We start from the raw sequence: 22,900 nt of genomic DNA on the forward strand, positions 1-22,900 counted from the left end.
AAATATAGTCTTCATGAATATTAGGAAATATTGTAATGCAAATCATAATAGCTAATATCAGTGAGTTAATTACATGTTCTCAGGCTTTCTCTATGGGGTGTTCTTATCTTCAGCCAGACAGACACAAAATATGACTGTGCTTAAGGAACTGAAAAAAAACCACAGTGGCAATTTATTTATCTTCCATCATCGGAAAATGAAAGGTTTTCCTTAACAAAGTGTTTGCACATAGATGGCTTTTCCAGAAAGTGGAATGTTATGCCTTTAAATACTAACTTTAAAGTGTATAACTTGTTTAATGGATATATGAATAACATGTTTCATCTACTTTCTTGCCCGTTAGCCAGGGGATGCTGAACAAATTGAAGTTTTCTTGATGACTGAAGGTCAAAGAATGAATACAAATTAGTTTAACCTCCTTCAATTCCATGACCTCAGAGGCGAAAAAGTCTTAGATTGTTTAGGCTGTTTCGAACTTGGCTATAGTGTTAACGAATCTATGTAAAGCTACACCATAGTTAACTGGAGAGTCAGATTTTTTTCTCATAGGCGTTAGCTGTTGCAGCCAGTTTTGATTATGAATGTAATTAAAGCCTAAAGTACATTAGAAGAGTGGGCATTTGCATATAGGGAAAACACTTCTTATCCTTCCTAAAACAGTAGAGGCTTAGAAAGTCCAGGCCAGAGCAACAGTTGTAAGCCCTACTTGGAGAAGTTTTGCATTTCAGTGGAGCATCCTTTATAGAAGCTCTCAAACTTCATGGATTAAAGAAATAGGACGAGATAATAGCATGTCTAGGAGACAAGCTGATATTAATTCAGATTGTTGTAAAAAGCTTCTGGGTCTTTAAACAATTGCTGCCAGGGGTACTAAATTCTCTTTGCAATTAAAATACAAGATCTGATAATAGAAAGTTAATAGGATTTGAGAAAGCAAATCAGTACATTTCGGAGATGTGGGTGCTGTGGCAGACAGAGACATGATAATGAAAAAGGTACACCAGACCAGCGCTGGCCCTTCAGCAGTCATTCAAGCGAAGGCTTTCACCAATTCCCCGGTGAAGAGGAATGCAAATGAAACACTGGAGATATAACTAATGTTTTCCGATGTCTTATTTTTCAACCTACCTCTTTAAATTTCCTAGAACTGTACAGATTTTATTGATTTCACTATACTGTGGTATCTCAGCTTAAAACATGTTCACTGCTTGGGAATTTAAAAAATACTATCAGACATGTATGTGCATGTGTATATTTCACAGTTTCTATGATGTGTAATGGGGTGCATTGTGAATGGGTGTGTGTGTGTATCATGTGTTAGTAAAGGTATCTCTTGTTCATTCTGTAGTATATGCTTGGGTTGATCTCAAATTATAAATTTCCTCCTTTTAATATCTCTACTTAAAAGTGTCCCTTGAAGAATTTTTAGAAAAAATGAGTTCTTTAAAAAATAACTCCATCTTAGGTAGTAAATTAAAAGTAAAATTTGTGTTTGGCCTACTTTATAACACATAAATTAATTTTCAGACAAATGTCTGTTTCACATGTGCAGACATATCTTTTTTGTTTTCAATTTAATTTTAATTAATTAATTTATTTGCAATTTTTATTTATTTGTTTTTGTTACAGATGTTTCTTCTTTTCCCCCTAATTTAATTTTTAAATTTATCTTTATTGTTGAAAGTATTACAGATGTGCCTCCTTTTTCCCTCCCCATTGACTCCTCTTCCCCACTCCCACTGCACTGTTGTCTGTGTCCAATGCCTATGCATATGTGCATATAAGTTCTTTGGTTTATTTTTCCCCACCCCCTTCCCCTGCCTTTCCTCTGAGGCTTGTCAGTCTGTTCCTTACTTCCACATCTCTAGATCTATTTTGTTCATCAGCTTATTTTGTCCATTAGATTCCACAAATAAATGAGATCATGTGATACTTATCTTTCTCTGATTAGATTATTTCACTTATCATAATACTCTCCAGGCCCCTCCAGGCCCCTCCAGGTCATCTCAAAGTGTAAGAGATCTTTCTTTATTATAGCTGCATAGTATTCCACTGTGTACATGTACACAGCTTTTTTTTATCCATTCATCTTCTGATGGACACTTGGTTGTTTCCAAATCTTAACTACTGTAAATAGTGTTGCTATGAACATAGGGGTGCACATATTCTTTCTGATAGATATTTCTCGATTCTTAGGATATATTCCTAGAAGTGGGATCACTGGGTCAAATGGTAGTTCCATTTTTAATTTTTTGAGAAACACCATATTGTTTCCCACAGTGGCTGCACCAGTCTGCATTCCCACCAGCAATGTACTAGAATCCCCTTTTCTCCACATCCTCACCAGCACTTGTTTGATGATTTGTTGATGGCAACCATTCTGGCAGGTGTGACATGATACCCCATAGGTGTTTTAATTTGCATCTCTCTGATTATGTCTGTTTCACACATGAAGGCATTGCTTTGCTTCTTCACTAACTTTCTTTACTAAACCATTTTCTAAGATTTTGTCCTCTGCACCAGTCTTCAGAAATCTCTGCTTTATGAAACTTCAATATCTTATTGTAAAGATGATCATTTCTCCTCTTCCTGGCAATATGCAGTTCTTCCTTCTTTAGTAATGTACACACTAAAGGCCCGATGTGATTCATTTTACCTTTAAAATACTCCTCTCACTGTAATTTATATCAAAAGCAGGGCATCGTGTAACCAGGCACATTGTTTTCTGAAAAATTTATGACAAGTTATGTGAAAAACATATTTCATTACAAATATAAATTAGCTATCTAGAAATGAGTTAAATTCAGCACTCTAAATTCTCTTCTATTTTATTGTTATTTTGTCCAAGAAAATACTAAGTGAATGAAAAAGAGGTTTAACTTAAAACATATTTGGAAAAGAGAGTGATTTCTTTTTCCTATCTTTTAATCCTTACCTGAGGACATGTTTCCGTTAATTTAGAGGGAGAGAGAGAGGGAGAAACATTGATGTGAGACAGAAACATTGATCCATTGCCTCCTGTACGCACACAGACTGGGATCAAACCTACAACCTGAATATGTACCCTGACTAGGAATCAAACCTGTCACCTTTCGGTGTACAGGATGATGCTCTAACTAACTGAGCTATACCAGCCAGCTGAGAGTGATTTCCAAAGGAGACAAGAGTCTGCTTTAGCAATGTTTCAGTAATTTCTTTGTTATTGACTTTTAGAGAGAGATGAAGGAAGGAGAAGAGGGACAAAAAGAAATATCAGTGTGAGAGGGGAACATTGATTGGTTACCTCCTGCATTCCCTGCACCAGAGATCAAGCCCGCAACCCAGAGCGGGAATAGAACCAGCAATCCTTAGGTGCTCAGGACAATGCTCAACCAACTAAGCTACATGGGCCAAGGTTTTCTTTAGTGATTTTTATATTAGACATAATAACCTATTTTCATATCTCCACAAATGGTTGGTAATACCTTATTACTCCTAAATTTTAACTAGATATTTTTACTGTAATCTCCCCTTAGGACATGAAATTAGAGCATGCATATTTTGCTAAGAGATTACTCTGAACACATCTGTTCCTCTGCTTTATTTAATTTTTCCACTCATGTTCTTATGTGTACTGAATTTCATTAACAACATTTCCAACCTTGTTTGGCTTCAATAAAATAAGAAATTAATACAAGCAAGCAGACCAAATAGTTAAATAAAAAGTGCTTCATCTAATGGATCAAAGTGGGTGATGTAGTTGGCAGAATTTGAAAGGATCTACCTGGAAGGTAGAAACAGAACAGTTTATTTATTTATTTATTTTTCATATCTCAAAGAGAACCTTTAATGTAGCACTTTTTAAATTTTTGTTCATTATTTTATTTTTTTGTTAATCCTCATTTGAGAATATTTTTCCTTTTTTTATTAATTTATTTTTGTTACAGATGTTTCTCCTTCTTCCTCCATTGACACTGCCTCCCTATCCCCATTCCTCCGCCCCTTCCCCAGCTTTGTTGTCTATGTCCATGGTTACGCATACATGCATATAAGTTCTATGATTTCTCTCTTCTCTCCCCCACCACCCCTCTTCTGAGGTTTGTCGGTCTGTACCCTACTTCTATGTCTCTGGTCTATTTTGTTCATCAGTTTGATTTGTTCATTATATTACACAAATAAGTGAGATCATGTGATATTTCTCTGCTTGGCTTGTTTCGCTTAGCATAATACTTTCCAGGTCCCTCCATGTCATCTCAATGGATGAGAGCTCTTTCTTTCTTATAGCTGCATAGTATTCCACTGTGTATATGTACCACAGTTTTTTTTATCCACTCATCTACTGATAGACACTTGGGTTGTTTCCAGAACTTAGCTATTGTAGATAGTGCTGCTATGAACAATGGGGTACATATATTCTTTCTGATTGGTGTTTCAGGCTTCTTAGGGTTTATTCCTAGAAGTGGGAACACTGGGTCAAGTGGCAGTTCAATTTTTAATTTTTTGAGGTAACAGGCATATAGATTAATGGAACAGAACAGAGAACCCCAAAATTGACCCAAGACAATATGGTCAATTAATATTTGACAAAGATCGCAAGAGCATACAGTGGAGTCAAGACAGCCTCTTCAATAAATGATGTTGAGAAAATTGGACAGTTACATGCAAAAAAATGAAGCTAGACCACCAACGTACACCATACACAAGAGTAACTCAAAATGGATAAAATACTTAAATATGACTCATGAATCCATAAAAATCGTAGAAGAAAATGTAGGCAACAAAATTTCAGACATCATATGCAGCAGAATTTTCACTGATACATCTAAGGCAAAAGAAACAAAGGAAAAAATAATGAAAGAGAGCAGTTTAAACTTCCTCAAGAAATAGCAATGCCAACAACTAATAGATTTTTAGAATTCCCATCATTTTAATGATATTTAATAATATTTATTATTTTTATCCTACTAAGTCTGAAAAGAGTTTCACAAGATATAACAACTACTTAAAATTTGATTCATATTTTCTGATCATTTGTAGTAATTACAGTGAAAGGCCAGAAATTGGCCAAAGATAGTCTAATAAATTCAGTGCTGGAGTCATTCCTTTTAGAAGCGCTAGTTTATATTGTTTGGGCTGTATTTTTCTTTCAAAGCAAGTACCTATGATAATGAAGTTAGTAGGCTACTTAGACCTTCTCTTGGTTGGAAATGTACAGCCTGAACAATATGATGGGAATTGCTCAAATCCCCTACGTCCAAAAATAGGAAAAGAGCTGAAGGAACCATGACTGAGAATATTAACTGAGGACATATGTATTCATTTTAGAACTGAATTCATCTTTCAAAGTGGGGGATGAAATAAAAGCAATCAACTGTAAAGTCTTAAATAATTATCTGACATAGAAAATAGGATTAAAGATTGAGTGAGTATAATTTTGGTGACACTGATAGCTTTTAAATATATGAAAGCTTAAGAAATAAAACTGTCCTTGACTAAAACTGAGAGAATATTAAAAATGTATGAATACTACCAGAAGAGAATATAATTAAGAGGAAGATATGAGAGATCACATTATGACTTATAGCAAACATGAAATGGACAAACATTTTGTAATATAATAAGAATCTAAATTATCATTCTATTATAACTTTACTTTGAGGTTTATTTCTTTTTTTTATTTTCTTTCTTTAAGGATTTTTAGAGACAGAGAAAGGGAGAGAGAGATAGAAACATCAATGAGAGAGAACATCAATTGGCCACCTCCTGCATGCCCCCCGCTGGGGATCGGGCCCACAACCTGAGCATGTGCTCTGACCAGGAATCAAACTGGCAACATTTTGGTCTATAGGTTGACGCTCAACCACTGAGCCACACTGGCTCGGCTGAAGCTTATTTAAAATAATTGTGTGGCTTTTCCCAAAAGCGGCCAGAGGTGACCTCTGAAAATGGTTCGCTGTTCAATTGACCCAGAAAACCCCACAAAATCATGCAAGTCAAGAAGTTAAAATCTTTGTATTCACTTTAAGGACACTCGGGAAACTGCCCAGGCCATCAAAGGTATGCATATGCGAAAAGCCACCAAGTATCTGATGGATGTCACTTTACAGAAGCTATTGTGTGCCTTTTCCTCGTTACAATGATGGGGTTGGTAGGTGTGCCCAGGCGAAACAGTGGGATTGGACACAGGGTCAGTGGCCCAAAAAGAGTGCTGAGTTTTTGCTGCACATGCTTAAAAATGGAGAGAGCAATGCTGAATTTAAGGGTTTAGATGTAGATTCTCTGGTTATTGAGCACATCCAGGTAAACAAAGCTCCCAAGATGCGGCGTTGAATTTACAGAGCTCATGGGTGGATTAACCCACAAATGAGCTCTCCCTGCCACATTGAGATGATCCTAAGAAAGAGCAGATTGTTCCTAAACCAGAAGAGGAGGTTACACAGAAGGAAAAGATATTCCAGAAGAAACTGAAGAAACAAAAACTTATGGCCCAGGAGTAAATTCAGCATAAAATAAAGACTAATAAAAGTAAAATAAATAAATAAATAAATAAATAAATAAATAAATAAAATAATTGTGTGATGTTTTTTATTTCCCTCTTTAGAAGATCCTAGAAATCTAGATATAGAATGTCCTGAAGAAATAAAAACATTGATACACACACACACACACACACATATACACACACACTCACACATTCAATTATGCTAATAATTTCAAATATTAATCAGTCCAGAGAGTTTTCAAATAACTAAAAAAAAGTGCAAAATCATTTGTATTCTCTATTCAAACAATGTTATTAATCCAAATACAAAGTGAACGTTGGTTAAAATCACCAGAAAACCAGAAGATGTGGATGGAACAAGGAACAAGGGAATCTTTGAAGATACAGGGGAGAAATAACCCTGTTATTATGTTGCCTTCTTCTTGCCTTCTTCTAATACTTTTATTGCCCAAGAAAACAACTGATGGACTAGCCAAAATGATACAGATTTTAAGACATCTTTAATTCTGTTACCTCTAGCCTAACAAGACCCTTGATTTCTTCCTTCACTGCCTAGTTTATAGTATAAGTTCATGAGAAGGGATCTATTATTTTTGCCCCCCAGATTTATCACTGAAGAGCCAGTAACTGATATCATCTGCTTTTAGGAGTGCTATCTAGATCGGAGGTCAATTCAAGCATGACATTTTCTGAGGGATTATTTTAGGGATGGACCCATGACTCAATCAGGATCATTGAAAGTTTTTCTGAGACACTGGGAGAATACTTATTTTTCTAACTGGATTTGAACAGAAGAAATGGTAGTTTTGAATGAGACTCTAGGGAAAAAGATTAGTGGAATATAGGATGGAGCAAAAGTAGGTTTACAATTGTTGATGCCTGAAACAGTTTATTCTTGTATTATTATTTATTAATTATTGTAATATTTTATATACAAACAGCCATTGTCTACATTGTTCCACCTTGTATAATACCTGGTAGAACTTGGATATAATAAGCATTACAAATTATTGACTAATTTTTAACCCCCTACCCTCTTGATAATATAAGAAGGTCTATTTGTGGAATTTCAGTGAATAATTTATGATGAAGTTTTCTTTGTATAGTTCTGTGAGCCAAACACTTTTCCAGGAAGTAAAAAGTGTCCACTAGAGAAAGAGTCTAAGCAAGAAGTGTGTAGGTCTAGAAAGCAAACGCTGTCTTAAAACAAAATCAGTCAAGTAGAGACTAAAATGCGTGTCCTCTCTCATATCTTTATTTTGAATGCATCCTCCCTTAATTCCATCATGAAAAATAAACTGTCTAAGTATCTGAGAAGGAGGCCACCCAGAAGACAGAACTAAACGTTAGGTATTAATGATGACTTATATTCCTGTATCAAGCTATCCTGATCCTTAATCTACTCTGAATTTTTCAGTACCAAAAGTAGTGGTTAAATTATTTTGAAATAAAATCAACAAACAACAAGTATTGGTGAGGATGTGGAGCAAAGGGAACCCTCATGCATTGTTGATGAGATTATAACATGGTTCAGCCACTATGGAAAAGAATATGGAGGTTCCTCAAAAAAATTAAAGTAGAACTCTTCACCCGGCCAGTGTGGCTCATTGGTGGGGTGTCAACTCATGCACCAAGAGGTTTCTCAATTGATTCTCAGTCAGGGCACATGCCCAGGTGTGGGCCCAATCCCCAATGGGGGGGCATGCAGGAGGCGGCCAATCGATGTTTTCTGTCATCGATGTTTCTATCTCTCTCCCTCTCCTTCCCTCTCTCTAAAATAAATAAAGAAAACATATTTTAAAAAAATAAAACTATTTTATGACCCAGCAATTCTACTTCTGGGTATATGTCTGAAGAAGTCCAAAATATTAATTCCAAAAGATAATGCACCCTTATGTTCATTGCAGCATTATTTACAATAGCTAAGATATGGAAGCAACCTAAGTGTCCTTCAACAGACAAATGGATAAAGAAGACATGGTGTATACATACAATGGACTATTCTCAGTCATAGAAAAGAATGAAATCTTATCATTTGCAACAACATGGATGGACATAGTGGGTATTATGCAAAATGAAATAAGTCAGACAAAGACAAATACCATATAATCTCACTTATATGTGGAATATAAAAAAACAAAGTAAACAAGCAAACAAACAAACCCAGAAACAGACTCATAGATACAGAGAACAAACTGATGGTTGCCAAATGAAAGAGGGATTGAGGAGTCTGGGTAAAAAAAAGGTGAAGGGATTGAGAAGTACAAATGGTATTTACAAAATAGTCATGGGAATGTAGTGTATAGCATAGGGTCATATAGTCACTACTATAGTCCAGGGGTTGAATAATAATTATGTATGGTGCTAATTGGCTACTAGACTCATCAGGGGGATAACTTTGTAAATTATATAAATGTCTAACACTATGCTTTAGACTTGAAACTGATATAAATAATATTGAATGTCAATAGTAATTAAAAAATAAACATATGTTTAAAAATTATTTTGAGATAGGATTTCTTCTATTTTACATTCACTGAATTCTAATTGGATATCATTTTGGTGATAACATTTTTTCTTCTTCATGCCAAATTCTTATATTTATTAAAATGACATCTTTTTGGAAGGTTTCCAGATAGCTGGATTTCATTTGTTGAGCAGCTTTCCTATGACACCAAATATTACAATGACTACAATCATGATTATGCACCATTACTGCCACTAGACTGACTGATAGTATTTCTAGTAATGATCAGAATGATGACACATAAAAGACAGTAGTAATGCTTACTGGTATGTCATTTGCTCCCCAACCACCCCCAACCTTCTGGAGGTAAAGCAGGGATATGTAACTAGTTCTGGATGGTATTTTGCTCTGTGTGGGTGACACTTTCAAGTGGAGGTAATAAAATTCTCCTGCCCAACTTCCCAGCTTTTCTGCCAAGCTACGCAATAGAGAAGATCATAAGTTCCAGGAAATGAAGCTATAAGATGTCAGCTCCTCCATTTGTCAGCATCTCTTATTGACTATGAAGAGCAGAGCTCCGTTCCAACCTATTTTAGATGTGTTTAGAAATAAACCATCAGATCTTTGTGGATTTTTTCTTACTATAACATATTATAGCTTACAATAACAGAAACTGTCAATGCTCTGTTCTCATCCTCTCATTTTATCCTGGAGTTCATCTGTAGACGTTTCACTCACATACAAGGACCTTCCCACTTTTCTTAGCTTCCACACATTCTGGAGCTGCAGGGAGTTGGAGGTGGTGATGCTTGGCCTACAGCATAAGTCAGGGGAATTGATGCAACATGGGCAACTCTTAACTTAGAATGAAAATAAATCGATAAACATCCCAGATTCTCACTTTTTGGTAAGACGATGTGAGATGTGTTATACAATCCTTGAGGTTCTCCCACAGGACTGTCTTGAGTTACACATAGTGGCAACTCACACACTAACATACCCTGTATTGGCTTCCCTTCCTCTCCTGTCTTAATTCTTTACTCACTCACAATGCTTTCTGGATATAACATCTGAAATTAAACACTTGTAACAAATCTTTATATCAATTTTCTCTCTTAGGAAAACCCACACTAAGAGCCATAAATAACAGAGATGAAAACTGCTAGAGACCAGGCCAGCCTTCAGAAAAGTAGGCCTGTCTCTCTCAACCCTTGATGAAGATTTTAATTTTAATCAATATAACATCTGGTTTCTTTTTATTAATTTATTAATACAGTACATCTATTCATATATATTATTTACTTTTGATTGTAAGAATTTAATGTGTTAGTTTTATCAGTAGTTTAAATATACTCTAGAACCATATTGACATAATAGATGGAAATCTCTATGAGTTGTTGTGTGATCTGAAACCATAGGCATAAATATATACCAGATTTACTCAAAAGTATATGATGTGTTCACATATACTGAAGAACACTAAGTACCCCAGAGAGTCAAAAAGAGTATAATTTTCTATGGGCTAAGAGCATTTAAACCTCACAGGAAGGTCAAAGGAGACGTTGGAATTTTAAGTCCAGCTCAGGGGACCAGAGGGTGAAACCTATTACTTACCAATGAGGACACATCGAGAGCAGTGCTTGCAGAACTCAGGTAGCAGAAAGGTGACAGAGGAGAGGGGTGAGGGGAAATGAACATTCTATGCTTAAAAGAAAACCTTGGAGATCTGCCTTCAGGGATTTGCCAAATTTGGGGTAAGCAAAAATGTTCGGGGGTTGTTTAGTGAAGAGGCTGAGAGTATATTGAATTTTTTTTGGAATGTGGATTTCAGAAGAAGAAATAAAAAAATTGAGATGGAAGGAGAGAAGTGGGTGGTTGGGTGGCATAGGGGAAAATGAAGACTGGAAAGATCTGGATATCTGGAGTTGACCAACACAACACAAAGGCGCAAGAATGATAGTACTAAGAGTTCCTTGAGAAGGACACAAATTTGTGAATACAAAGAAGAGAAAAAAACAAAAATTGAAACCATGCCAACCGTACAACTCTGCTTACATTTCTTCTGGGTCAGTGGGAATAGGAGGAGGTGGCAAAACAGCTGACCGTCTAGTCATCCATGATTCTCCAGCAGGGCAGCTGGGGAGCTGGGCAACAAGAGTCTAAATGGGAGTCAGAAGTCACAGTAATCGGGTAGGTAGAAGCACAGCACATTTTTTTTTTAACCTAATGTGAGGCTTATGGTGAGTCTGTTCCTTTGTATAATCAATGTGCAGTAAAGATTTTGACCAAGAATAACTCATTTTCCATATTTCCAGATTTAATTAGTCATGATTGTTCAAATAGATCTCTCTCTTATACATAATTAAAAGTACAACAACATTGTTTCCCCATTCTATGATTCTACAATGAATATATTGAACTCTAAAGTTCAGGGTCAGTCACTGAATACTGGAATTTCTTCTTGGTTACTGTTTTCTGTTCTTTCCCCCACCATCATCAACAGTCATTGCTCTAAACATTTACATTCTGTAGATACTGATGCTCATAGGTGCAGGGCTATCACAAGTAAATAATTCCCAAAGAAACCTTTTTCTTTCTCATCACATTCCATAAACAAATAAGCAGGTTGTTTATACTGTGATGAAAATACAAACATATTACATATTAAGAATTTCAATGTTAAGGTATATTACTAATTGGAGACCTTTGAGGATATCTTCAAATGGAAAATTAAGAGCTGTAACTTTTGCTTCAAACTACAAAACACTCTTACCAAAATAATAAACAGTTCATGGCATAATTAAAGAGGACCTAAATACTGTTTCTAAATAATTTTCAGGTTTCTGAGAATTTGTTATGTTTTTATCAGACATGTAAAAATCTGTAAAGTAAAAACAAAACTAATATGTATGTTGCCAGAAACTGGAGTAAGGGCTTCTTGATTTATAAAGGTAGCAGAGGCTGAATGTTTTCGATATTTTCAAGACACTGGAAATGCAATTAAACTCTCATTGCTCTCAGTTAAAATGCAACACTATTGTCAAGGAACAAACACTCCATGGACAGGGAGCTGATATTTAACTGACTTATTTTCATGTGGTTTAATGCCATTATAGTCACTGGACCATAATTTAATATGGACAGCAGAACAAATATTAGCCCTTCAATATCAGTCTTTTCAAGTTCTCCAGAAATAGCACACATTTGCAGAGAACTGCAATTCTCTCTGTGCAAAATATTCTTCATTTAAATCTTGTGCTCAAATATAGACTGTGAGTTACATTTTCTTTTCACAGGTAATTATAGGGGCCATTGTGGTTTATCCTCCAAATCTATTCCACCTCGCTAACACTACGTTTTACTTTGGGGAATTGACTGTGGTTGGATCTTGGAGCTGATCACGAATGAATTCCTCATTTATTTGCCCAGTAAATAATGGAGGAATCTACTTAAATTTACTGATGGACATGAGGGTTGCTTCATGAATGGGAATATGACCTAAATCAGACAAATATGATCCCAGACATTTTCTAAAGCTTTCTGAGACAGATTTCCTCTTTTTTGTTTTGTTTTTGTTTTTGTTTTAATCCTCACCCGAGGATATTTTTCCATTTATCTTCATATAGAGTGGGAGGAAGAGAGAAGGAGAAAAAGGGACAGAGAGAGAGAAACATTGACGTGAGAGGGACATATCGACTGGTTGCCTCCCACACAACCCCCCACCAGGGCCAAGGATGAACCGCAACCGAGGCCAGAATCAAACCCGCTACTCATTGACTCATTGGCGGACGCTCTAACCCTTGCTTTTTCCTCTGAACATTACCATTTGAAAGTGTGCTGCTGTAGCTGAGATGTTTGAAGAGGCAGATCTAGGACAGAGGCGGCACACAACATAGGGCAGATCAGATCAATAGGGTCACTGAGAGTCGGAGCCTGGGCCAGTGGATTAAACCAAACCCCAAACCTCCCTGACAACCACTCTTCCAGTTTTGTGAATGTGTGCAAGTTTGGAAGACCTTTGTTTGTCTATTTCTGCATTTGTTTTTCTAACTTGTGGTTCTGGCAGATATACATGTTTCGATCACATGTTTCCAGCATTGCCTCCAAATAATTCATTATTGAAGAATATTTTAACAATAACTTAAAATAGAGAAACATAATTTTACTACCAGAATGTTAGGAGACAAATTGTCTTTCCCCTACCCCAAATTCATAGTTTGAATTCCTAACATCCAGGATCTCAGAATGTGGCTGTATTTGGAGACAGGATTTTTAAAAGGGTAATTACCTTAAAATGAGGCCACCAGTGGGGGCACTGATCCAATCCAACCGGCATTCTTATAAGAGGATTAGAACACAAGGAGAGACTCAGGGACACGTGTGCATAGGGGGACGGCCATGTAAAGAGGCAGCAAGTGGATGTCTGCAAGCCGAGGAGAAAGATTTCAGAGAAATCCAACTTTGCCAGCACCTTGATTTTGCCAGCCTCTACAATTGTGAGAACTAATTCCTCAAAAATAAATCTCTTTCTTTCTCAATAAACGTATCTATCCATCATCTACCTATGATCTATTTATCTATCTATCTGTACATACATACACACATGTCTTGTTGGTTACACCAACTAAATCACACTTATTTCTAAATGTAGCTAAGCCACAATTGAAGTTATGACCATATGGCCAATAACCACTGAAGCTTAACATTTTCAATATTCACTTTTTTTTTGTTTTCTGTTGTTCAGTCACAGACAGAATGTGCAAGACCTTCATTTACTCTCTCGCGTGAGGTTGAAGTGCGATGGGAAGAGAACCCCCCTGACAGTAGAATGTGGCCAGCCTCTTTACTTCCTCCTCAACCAAACACACTTAATGAGATAGTAACATAATTCCAGCCTCCTATAAAACAATAAGAACACTGATTTTGATTCAACACCTGTGGGAGGTAATGTCATTATGGAAACATTTTTCTAACTTTTTCTCACTGAAGTTCCTACCTAGAACTAAGAGCCTAGAAAATTGTCTCTAAGGTCTCTCTCTCTCTCTCTGCCTCTTTCCCTTCTGTGCTCTTTCCTTAAGATGCTGATTTAGGCTAATGTTTTCATTCCTCTCGAAAGAAAATCTATTTCTCTTATTTATATTTGCTATGTTAAACAAACTGTAGAGATGAGATTACCATAACAGGGTGAAGCAGGGAAGTAGGGACCTAGGGAAGCTGCTTCCTCTTCAGGTCCTCCTGAATCAAGTCATCAGAGTGCAGTTCCCTCTGCGGGGCTGTAGATTCCCAGGAAGTCATTTGCACATACGTTCAAATATGTTTTCCAAAGGACACACTTAAATGAACAACAAGAGATCCATTCATTCTCCCCTTTTGCTGAGCTAATAAAGAGTAATCTGTAGATAGATACAAATTTGTTTCAGTTGCCCTTGCCCATACTATCCTTGGATAGCCAAAGAACTGGAGTTATTTAGAGCCAGCAAGGAATGACACTTATTATGCTTCTGTCTAACCAGGGATATATTTCTAAATCAAGTTGTAGTTGTATAAACCACACTAGTAATCATTCCAGAGAAATGTATCCAGTGTTCATTAAACACAATGCTACTATTACATTGAAGAATAAACTAGTAATAATAATAATAATAATAATAATAATAAAACATTGTTAATAATACTAACAGGAGCAATAATATCTCAACATTCTTTGCTTGTACACACACTGTCTTGTTTTTAATTATAATTTTAGTATATCCACTAGGTAAACTTACAAACATATTGCAGTAGTTCAGTGAAGGCACAAACATAACTTAGATCCTAAATAGGTTAGGAGTCTGGTTTGCAGAACAATGGCCCATGAAATATCACACTGACACGAAGTAAAGTAGATCAAGACCAAACACAATTGTTATTGCTCAGCTTCAAACTCTGAGAATGGGTCTCCTGTTTGTGAAATGCACATCAGATAATAAGGTATGTATTTAGAAATTGCTTCTACTTTACAGAATTTTCCATATGCCAAATAAAGCATACCATTAAATGATAAATATCTTTATAGTTCCTAAAAAAGACGTATATTACTGTTACAGAGAAGCACCCACTTAATGTTAAAAGTACTGATTCAAGTATATGGGCTGTTAATTTTCGGTTTATGTAAGCAATCCAGGCAGGGTGACAGCAGGAATGAGCTTGTAGGAGGCTATTTAAAGGACCCATATGAAATGAATCTTAATAGAAAATAAAAATTTCATGCCCCAATTGCAGGTAATATGCCTTTATTGGTTGTATTAGGGTTTTTGTCCCCCTGTAAGAAAAACTTATGGTCATAAGTGCTACATTATGAATCTTTCCAACATTATTAAAGATACCTGAGAAAATAGAATGTGTAGGACTTGATACATAGCTTTTCTAAACTGGTATCTTTCTACTTTAAATGAGTTTATCAGCATCCATTTTTCTATCTTCACTTTTTTTTTCACTGTAAGACTAATGGAGTGTTATTTAATATTAAACCATTTAAAATAAATAATACCTGAAACCCCTTTATAATTGCACCTGCCAAAGGAAACCACTCTAAAATCTGTATGTTCCTGTATTTCTCCACTCATACGCTAATAGATTCTTTCTGAAAATGAGAGACTGAACATGCTCTTTTTCCACTGACATTAGCCACATGTTGATGAATATTATTTTTCCATGTCAGAACATTAAACATATCACACATCATTATGTTATAGGGATATATCGATAGTTTATGTGACGAATTCTCTTCAGAATAACCTATTTTAGGTTTTCTTCTCTTTGGGGTAAAAGGAACAATACTGCATTGAACCTAATTAGCCTTGTTTTTAATTCCTGGGAGTGAAAATGCCAGATTAAAATGAATAAATATTTACATGTTTATGTTGAAAAAATTCCATCCAGAGGGAGCAAATGTTATGATCTGACCTCAGTTCTAGGCTGCCTCTCTTCTCAGTTGATATTCTGTCATACTTCCTTCAATCATATAAACTTTGATCCTGAGAAACAAGATGATCCACAATTTTTCCTGATTACATTCCTATCAGTGCATATAAGAAGAGTAGTTTGCCTTACCCTTGATGAAAATAGGCATTATCATTTTCTAAAATTTTACTAGTTTGGAAAAAGCATTTTCTTAGACTTTTAATTTTGTTAATCTTTGAATTTTCTGGAGAGTGGAATTATTTTTATGCCATTGTAGCCATTTATAACTGTTAACTAAATGACTACTTAGGTTGCCAAATTTTTAGATGAATTAGGTTACTTTGGAAACATTTTTTTCAAGTATATTTTCAGTTTCATTGCTGGTGCTATTTTCCTCTATTGCAATTTTTTTCACTTTAATTCTAATTCTAAATCTAATGTATTGGCTTCCACCTGTATATTTTGCCTCTCCCTCCACTCCTGAATCCTTTGGTTGTGAATTAATCATGTTCATTACTAATTTAGATATTTCAGCCTCCTTTTCCTCCTTTTTATGTTAAAATAGCAATAAAGTAAAACAGTAATAAGCTTTATGAAATGTGCTTGTGGACTGTCCAATATACTAAGATGCAGTCTTACTCTAGCCAGTGAATGGACAGGACCCTCACTGCTCAGAGATAAACAGCCACTGAAGTATTTTTATGGCCAATGAGTTTTAAACGAATTTGACATGATTTTTGTAATTTCCAGGTTGGCTCCTTTACTTGTCACTAAGACCATTCAGAGCTCTCTGTTCCAGCACCCAGTGATGTTTGAGTGGCCACTCCATCAGTCTGGGTGTAATTTGAAAGCCCCGAAGTGTTGCACTTGTGTGTTACAGTAGGAACACACTACTATCCTATGCTGATTATACAAGTAATTCCAATCATCATACATCTTTAACCTATTGAGATAAATAAAGGAGCAGAACACTTTTCATCTTCTGTTCAGTCTATGGGAGAGTTCAATGCAATAGCAGCATAAAGGGACAAAGGAATGGTTTCTTTCTCCTTCTTGATCTGGTCACCCCCAACCTCAGTTCCAACATTTCATGAAGCTTAAATTATACAATTTTCTCATCTATTGTAACAATATTTTTATTTATTTAATGGTATGTTTTTAGTTTCCTTTTTTCTTATTGTTTTATATATAATTATACAGGTATTAAATCATTTATATGTAATAGTACATACTTATATAATATAATTATATATAAATAACATATATAATTATATATAAATGATATATATGTATATATATAAATTATATATATATATACATATATATATATACATATATATATATTTCCCCAAATTTTCCATCTTCTCTTCACTTCACTTTCTGTCTTCTAACATTTTGTAAGTGCCCATTCACTTTTCTCTTTTATAATATTAGCTCTCCTCCCTACATGGATACTACTCACATATACATTTCTGGTCCAAATAATCTTTCCTATTTTCCTGACCTCTTCCTTAAATTCATTTTTCTATCAACCCCAAATGAATTCTCAATAAACCATCTAACTACATAAGACAAAATCTGCTTGGATAAGATTAATCTATTATCGAGTTATTCCTGTGCTTCTTAGTTACCCATGGACAACAATTTGCATTTCACAGTGCTTAGTGATTCTGTAGCATTACACGGTTGCCATGTACTTCACCCATTTGTTCTATTTAAGACAGTTTTGGTGGGAATGCAGACTGGTGCAGTCACTATGGAAAACAATATAGTGTCACCTCAAAAATTAAAAATTGATCTTCCATTTGACCCAGTGATCCCACTTCTAGGAATATACCCTAAGAAGCATAAAACACCAATCAGAAAGAATATATGTACCCCCATCTTTGTAGCAGCACTATTTACAATCGCTAAGATCTGGAAACAGCCCAAGTGTCCATCAGTAGACGAATGGATCAAAAAGCTGTGGTACATATACACAATGGAGATCTCTTATCCTTTGAGACTACATGGAGGGACCTTGAAAGTATCATCCTAAGTGAAACAAGCCAAACAGAGAAAGACAAATTTCATATGATCTCACTTATTTGTGGAATATAATGAACATAACAGTTTGAGGAATGGGATAGTCCCAGAGACGCGGAAGCGGGGTACAGACTGACAATCCCCTAAAAAGTGGGGAGGTGGGGGAGGGATGAACCACAGAACTTACACGCATGTATGCATGAACAGTGGACATGGACAACAATCTGGGGAAGGGGCAGGGAGGGAGGGGGAGGGGGGAATCAGTGGGGGAAAAAAAGGAGAAACATCTGTAACAAAAATTAATTGATAAAAATATAAATAAAAAAATAAATAAATAAATAAATAAATAAAGACAGTTTTGTTTGGAAGTTTTTCAAACTGTTGAACTAAAAGTTTTGCTTCCAGTGATGCCAACATATTCTAATACCATCTCCTGATCCACAGAATAGGTAATCACTTTATTACATGATAAAGCTTTAGATATTGGGAGATCTTTGCTTTCCATGTTCTCACACCACATGTAGCTATTCTTCTTTCATATATACCTACTTTGACTCTCATCATCGCATATGTATTTACCCATTCCAAAGTTTAAGTCCTACAGTCTAAAGTTAATTATGCTTCTTGAGCTAACAAATCATCTGTGTTTGGTGGGGTTGGTGGAGAAAAAAAACAACGACGACACTATTATTATTTTAAGGAGGGTTTAGAGGAGCTCTGGAATTTTAAGAAACTCTATATGGGTCAGAACAATACAAAACAGCAAAGAAATGACTAAGTCATTTGGAACAGGCATGGAAGGACAAAGGCATGTCTGGAAGTAGATGAAAATGAAAAATGAGTGACTGAAGGCATTAGTTAGGACAGCTAGTCTCCTATCATTTTTTTTTAAACACTCCAGAAAACACAGCTCTTTGCCAACACAATCTATTAGAAAAGTTTATTTACATTTACATAAATGAATTTCAACAAGTACTCTATGAAACTTTAGGCTACTAAATTATATACTTAATTTTTTTTATTGCTTTTAGAGAGAGAGGAAGGGGGAGAGAGAGAGAGAAACATCAATGAGAAAGAACATCGATTGGCTACCTCCTGCATGCCCCTCGATGGGGATTTGGCCCACAACCTGGGCATGTGCCCTGACCGGCAACCTCTTGGTGGTGTATGGGTCAATGATCAACCACTGTGCCACATCAGCTAGGCTTAAATGATATACTTCTAAGTTTCTAAAAAAAAAGGATTTCCTCAAGGAAAAAACAATGTAAACTCCCTTAGGAAACGGTTACTTTTAGCAAGGTATTGTGTTTTTTTTTTTGGTGGGGGGAGTTGTTTTTTAAAAACAAAACAAAACACTGTAATACCTTATAAGCAGCACACATCTGCATTACACACTAAATCAGAATTCTACTTCTCCCTTTAACAGCTATCAATTGCACCAGCCCTAAAATAGAATAAGAGGTTCTTCTAAAAGGGGAAAGATGATTACAAGCCTATGCATTCAAATATACGTACAGTTATCTGTTCTGCACTGGTCCCCTAAGAAGTTTACTGAGTTGGGACTTTAAAGGAAAGTGACTTTCATTTCTATCAGGACATATTCCATGGATAACATGAAGATAATTAACTGAATATCCTCTGTAATTTGGGACTGAGCAAATCTTAATCTATGCCAAGTAAAAAAAAATCTATTCAGGATTAGGGAGCACAATGTAGAACAAATAATAATTTTTAAAAGCCAACATTATGGATCAGGTTCTTTTGTTAGCAAGTTGAATTGAGGCTTTTTAGGATTATTTCAGGAACATGCATGCAGATTGAAATAGCATCAATTTAATTGGCAGCCAATTCACTGCTTTCCATTAGATAGATATCCAAGTCATGAATTGTAATGAGAATTAAATTTGCTTTCAGAGCCAGTAATATCTGATCCAAAAGCTATAATGGAAAAACCACAATACTTTCCTACTAAAGAAAAATACTTTGTCATAATTGTTGATTTTTCACACTTCCTCGGCTATGGGAGAGGTAGCCTTAGACTAATTGATAACAAATGTGGTTTTTATCCTTTTAAATATATTTTAATCAGTATCTTTATTCAAAAACTTAAAATTGCTTTTTAAAAAATTAATTTTATTGGGATGACATTGGTTAATAAAATGATATACAATTCACCCTGACCCGGTGTGGCTCTGTCAGTCCGCCCAGAAAGGTCACAGGTTTAATTCCCTGTTGTGGGTATAATCCCTGACTGGTCAGAGCTGCCTGTCAGAGCCAAGTTATCAATGTTTCTCTCTCACATGGATGTTCTTTTCTCTTTCTTTAAAAAATCCATGTACATATCTTTGGGTTAGAATTTTAAAAAGTATGTACATTTTAAGTGTACATATACAAATTATGTATCATAGAATTTACACTTGAATGTTTATTTTTGTGAATAGGACTTTTCCCTTGCCAATTACATAGTTATTTATTGATACAAGATTGAACTATTATTTTCTTGGTTTTTAATTTCTTATACCCTTAAATATTCTTTAAAATATAAATTATAGTAAAAAGTTTTACTCAAATGTGAATATCAATGAAAAAGAAAAAAAGAGGTCAAAGTCAAGTTTTGGTCCAGAAGTAGATTATAAATCACTAGACACTGATGCCAATCCTTTCACATTCTAATTCTTCATCTCTTTCTTGGTCTTCCCCTAGGCTTTTACATGATGACCCACTGACTATTTATTTATTTTAGCTTATTATTTTTTTATATTTATTTAAATTTTTTTCTTTATTGATTTTAGAGAGAAAGGAAGTAAGCTGGAGAGAGAAATAGAAACATCGAGGAGAGAGAACACTGATGGGCCACCTCCTGCATGCCCCCCCACTGGGGATTTAGCCCACAACCTAGTCATATGCCCTGACCCAGAATCAAACCAGCGACCTCCTGGTGCATGGCTCGACACTCAACCACTGAGCCACACCAGCTGGGCTATTTTAGCTTATTTTTACACTAATGCTTTACCCTCTTAATTAGGATAGCTCTAGAAAGAATCTTTTTATAGGTTGAGTCATGTCTTCTGTTTCTCAGATTTGTCTTGACTATTTTGTGTACTTACTCTGTTTATGACATTTACAATCGCTCTGAAAAATATCATAAAAGAAAAAAATACTGATAAGAATTTGGTTGGCACTGTATTGAACAGTGGGATTTGGGATTATTTTTAGAAATAGGGAAATTTTGGAAAATTGGCCATTTTACTTCAACATCTTCTCATTATACAACACTTTTTTGGAGGTATTCTTTTAAATTATTTCAGTAATTTACGTAGTTCTTGCACATCTTTTCATAAATGTCTATGAATATCTATTGTTTTTGTTACTTTGTCATGAAATAAATCTTTCTACTACATATCTTAATTCTCCTTTGTTGCTCTTTGGAAAGTTTATTCATTTTGCACATGACTCTTATACAGAATAACATTGTTGAGTTCTCTTATTTTTATGAGTACAAAGGGAAACTTTTAGGTTTTCTGCACAGATAATCATAGGGTTGGCAAATAAAAATATAAGTGCTGCTTCCTCTGCAATTCTTACATCTCTTACTCCTTTTTATTCTTGCATTGCATAGGATAAGACATCCAGTGCATGTTGAACAGAAACTGCTTAATTGGTGTCTTTCTGACATTTGCTGTCATATTTGTCTTAAAATTTCCAGCACACATTATTTGTCAAGTTTAGTGAATTCTCTTCTTAGTTTCTCAACTTGTTGTAATGCTGGATGATTTACAAAATATATATTGTTTTCTCTTTTTCAATTTTGACCTCTATGAACTGTATTCCTTGATTTTTTTTTGTGTGTGCATAATGATTGTATCTCACCCCTTTGCCTAGAATATTTGTTCCCATGTTTATAATTGAAATTAGTTCATTTTCTTTACTTTTAACTATACTTGTATGATATAGGATTCTAGGTTGAATTAAAAACATAAGAAAATTAGGGTAGCTTTCTAATTTCTTATTTTCTCTGATAAGGCATTAAAGTGATTACAAAGTGGGGAAATAATAGATTAAGAGTGCAGCTCTGAAACTCACTATTTAAGTTCAAATACTGATTCTGCTTCTTATTATCTCTATGACTGAGTAGATGACTTAATTTCTCTGGAGATCTATTTCTTCATCTGTAAAATGAGGATAATAAATGTTTCAATCCTAATGGGTACCGCAATGATTCAGTGAGTTAATATATGTACTTGGAAGAGTGTCCAGCACATGGTATGCACTCAATGCATTTTAGTTCATTTTTAAATAGATGTTGGTCAATAAATCACATGAAGATTGTAAATAAAGAGAAACAAGGATACAGTCAGGGTAAGTTTAAATTCTAGGTAGATATGTTAAAGAAATAGAAAAGTTATATTAGAGCAAAATTAAAACTGCATGATAGAAAGCATCCTCTAAAGATAATGAAATATAGCTATTTCTGGTGACCTTGTTAAAACAGGTAGATGCCAGAAACAACTCATTCACAAAGTTTGGTTATGTGAGGGACACATTTATAAATTAATCCATATCTTGGAGGAATGAACGATCAATGAAGATATGTATTTTTATTTAATTTTAAGATGGGAGATAGTTGATAATACATGATGCTGGTAGAGAACTTTTACACTGAAAAATGGAAAATGGACGATAGAGCACGGGTAAGGCAAGGAATCTGAAAAGTGATTGGGCAAGTGATCCAGAGAAAAAGAAAAGGAATTCATAACTAGCAGGAAAAGAGAAAATGACTGAGGAAGACTACAGAAGTCTGCAGATTTCGTGACAGACATGTTATGTACACTCTACCAATGAACTCTTCTTTACAACTGTGAAGTATCGGATAAGAGCAATGATCAAGAAAGAGAAGATAGGGACCTAGGGGAATGACAGCACTGAAGATACCTGGGATATGTATGTTTTAAGCACCAACTTTACTTATGCTTTTTTTCTTTCAA

At 35.2% G+C, this 22,900-nt stretch overlaps 1 protein-coding gene and 1 pseudogene across 1 annotated transcript in view; one reads left to right on the plus strand and one right to left on the minus strand.

Moving 5' to 3' along the window:
- The window catches only part of GALNTL6 (polypeptide N-acetylgalactosaminyltransferase like 6), a 1,114,860-nt gene that overhangs the window by 939,475 nt on the left and 152,485 nt on the right, over positions 1-22,900 (minus strand). The window lies entirely within an intron of this gene.
- LOC118615266 lies at positions 5,925-6,476 on the plus strand (annotated as a pseudogene).

Source organism: Molossus molossus, unplaced genomic scaffold, assembly GCF_014108415.1.
Source record: "Molossus molossus isolate mMolMol1 unplaced genomic scaffold, mMolMol1.p scaffold_m16_p_4, whole genome shotgun sequence".
Classification (NCBI taxonomy): Eukaryota; Metazoa; Chordata; class Mammalia; order Chiroptera; family Molossidae; genus Molossus; species Molossus molossus.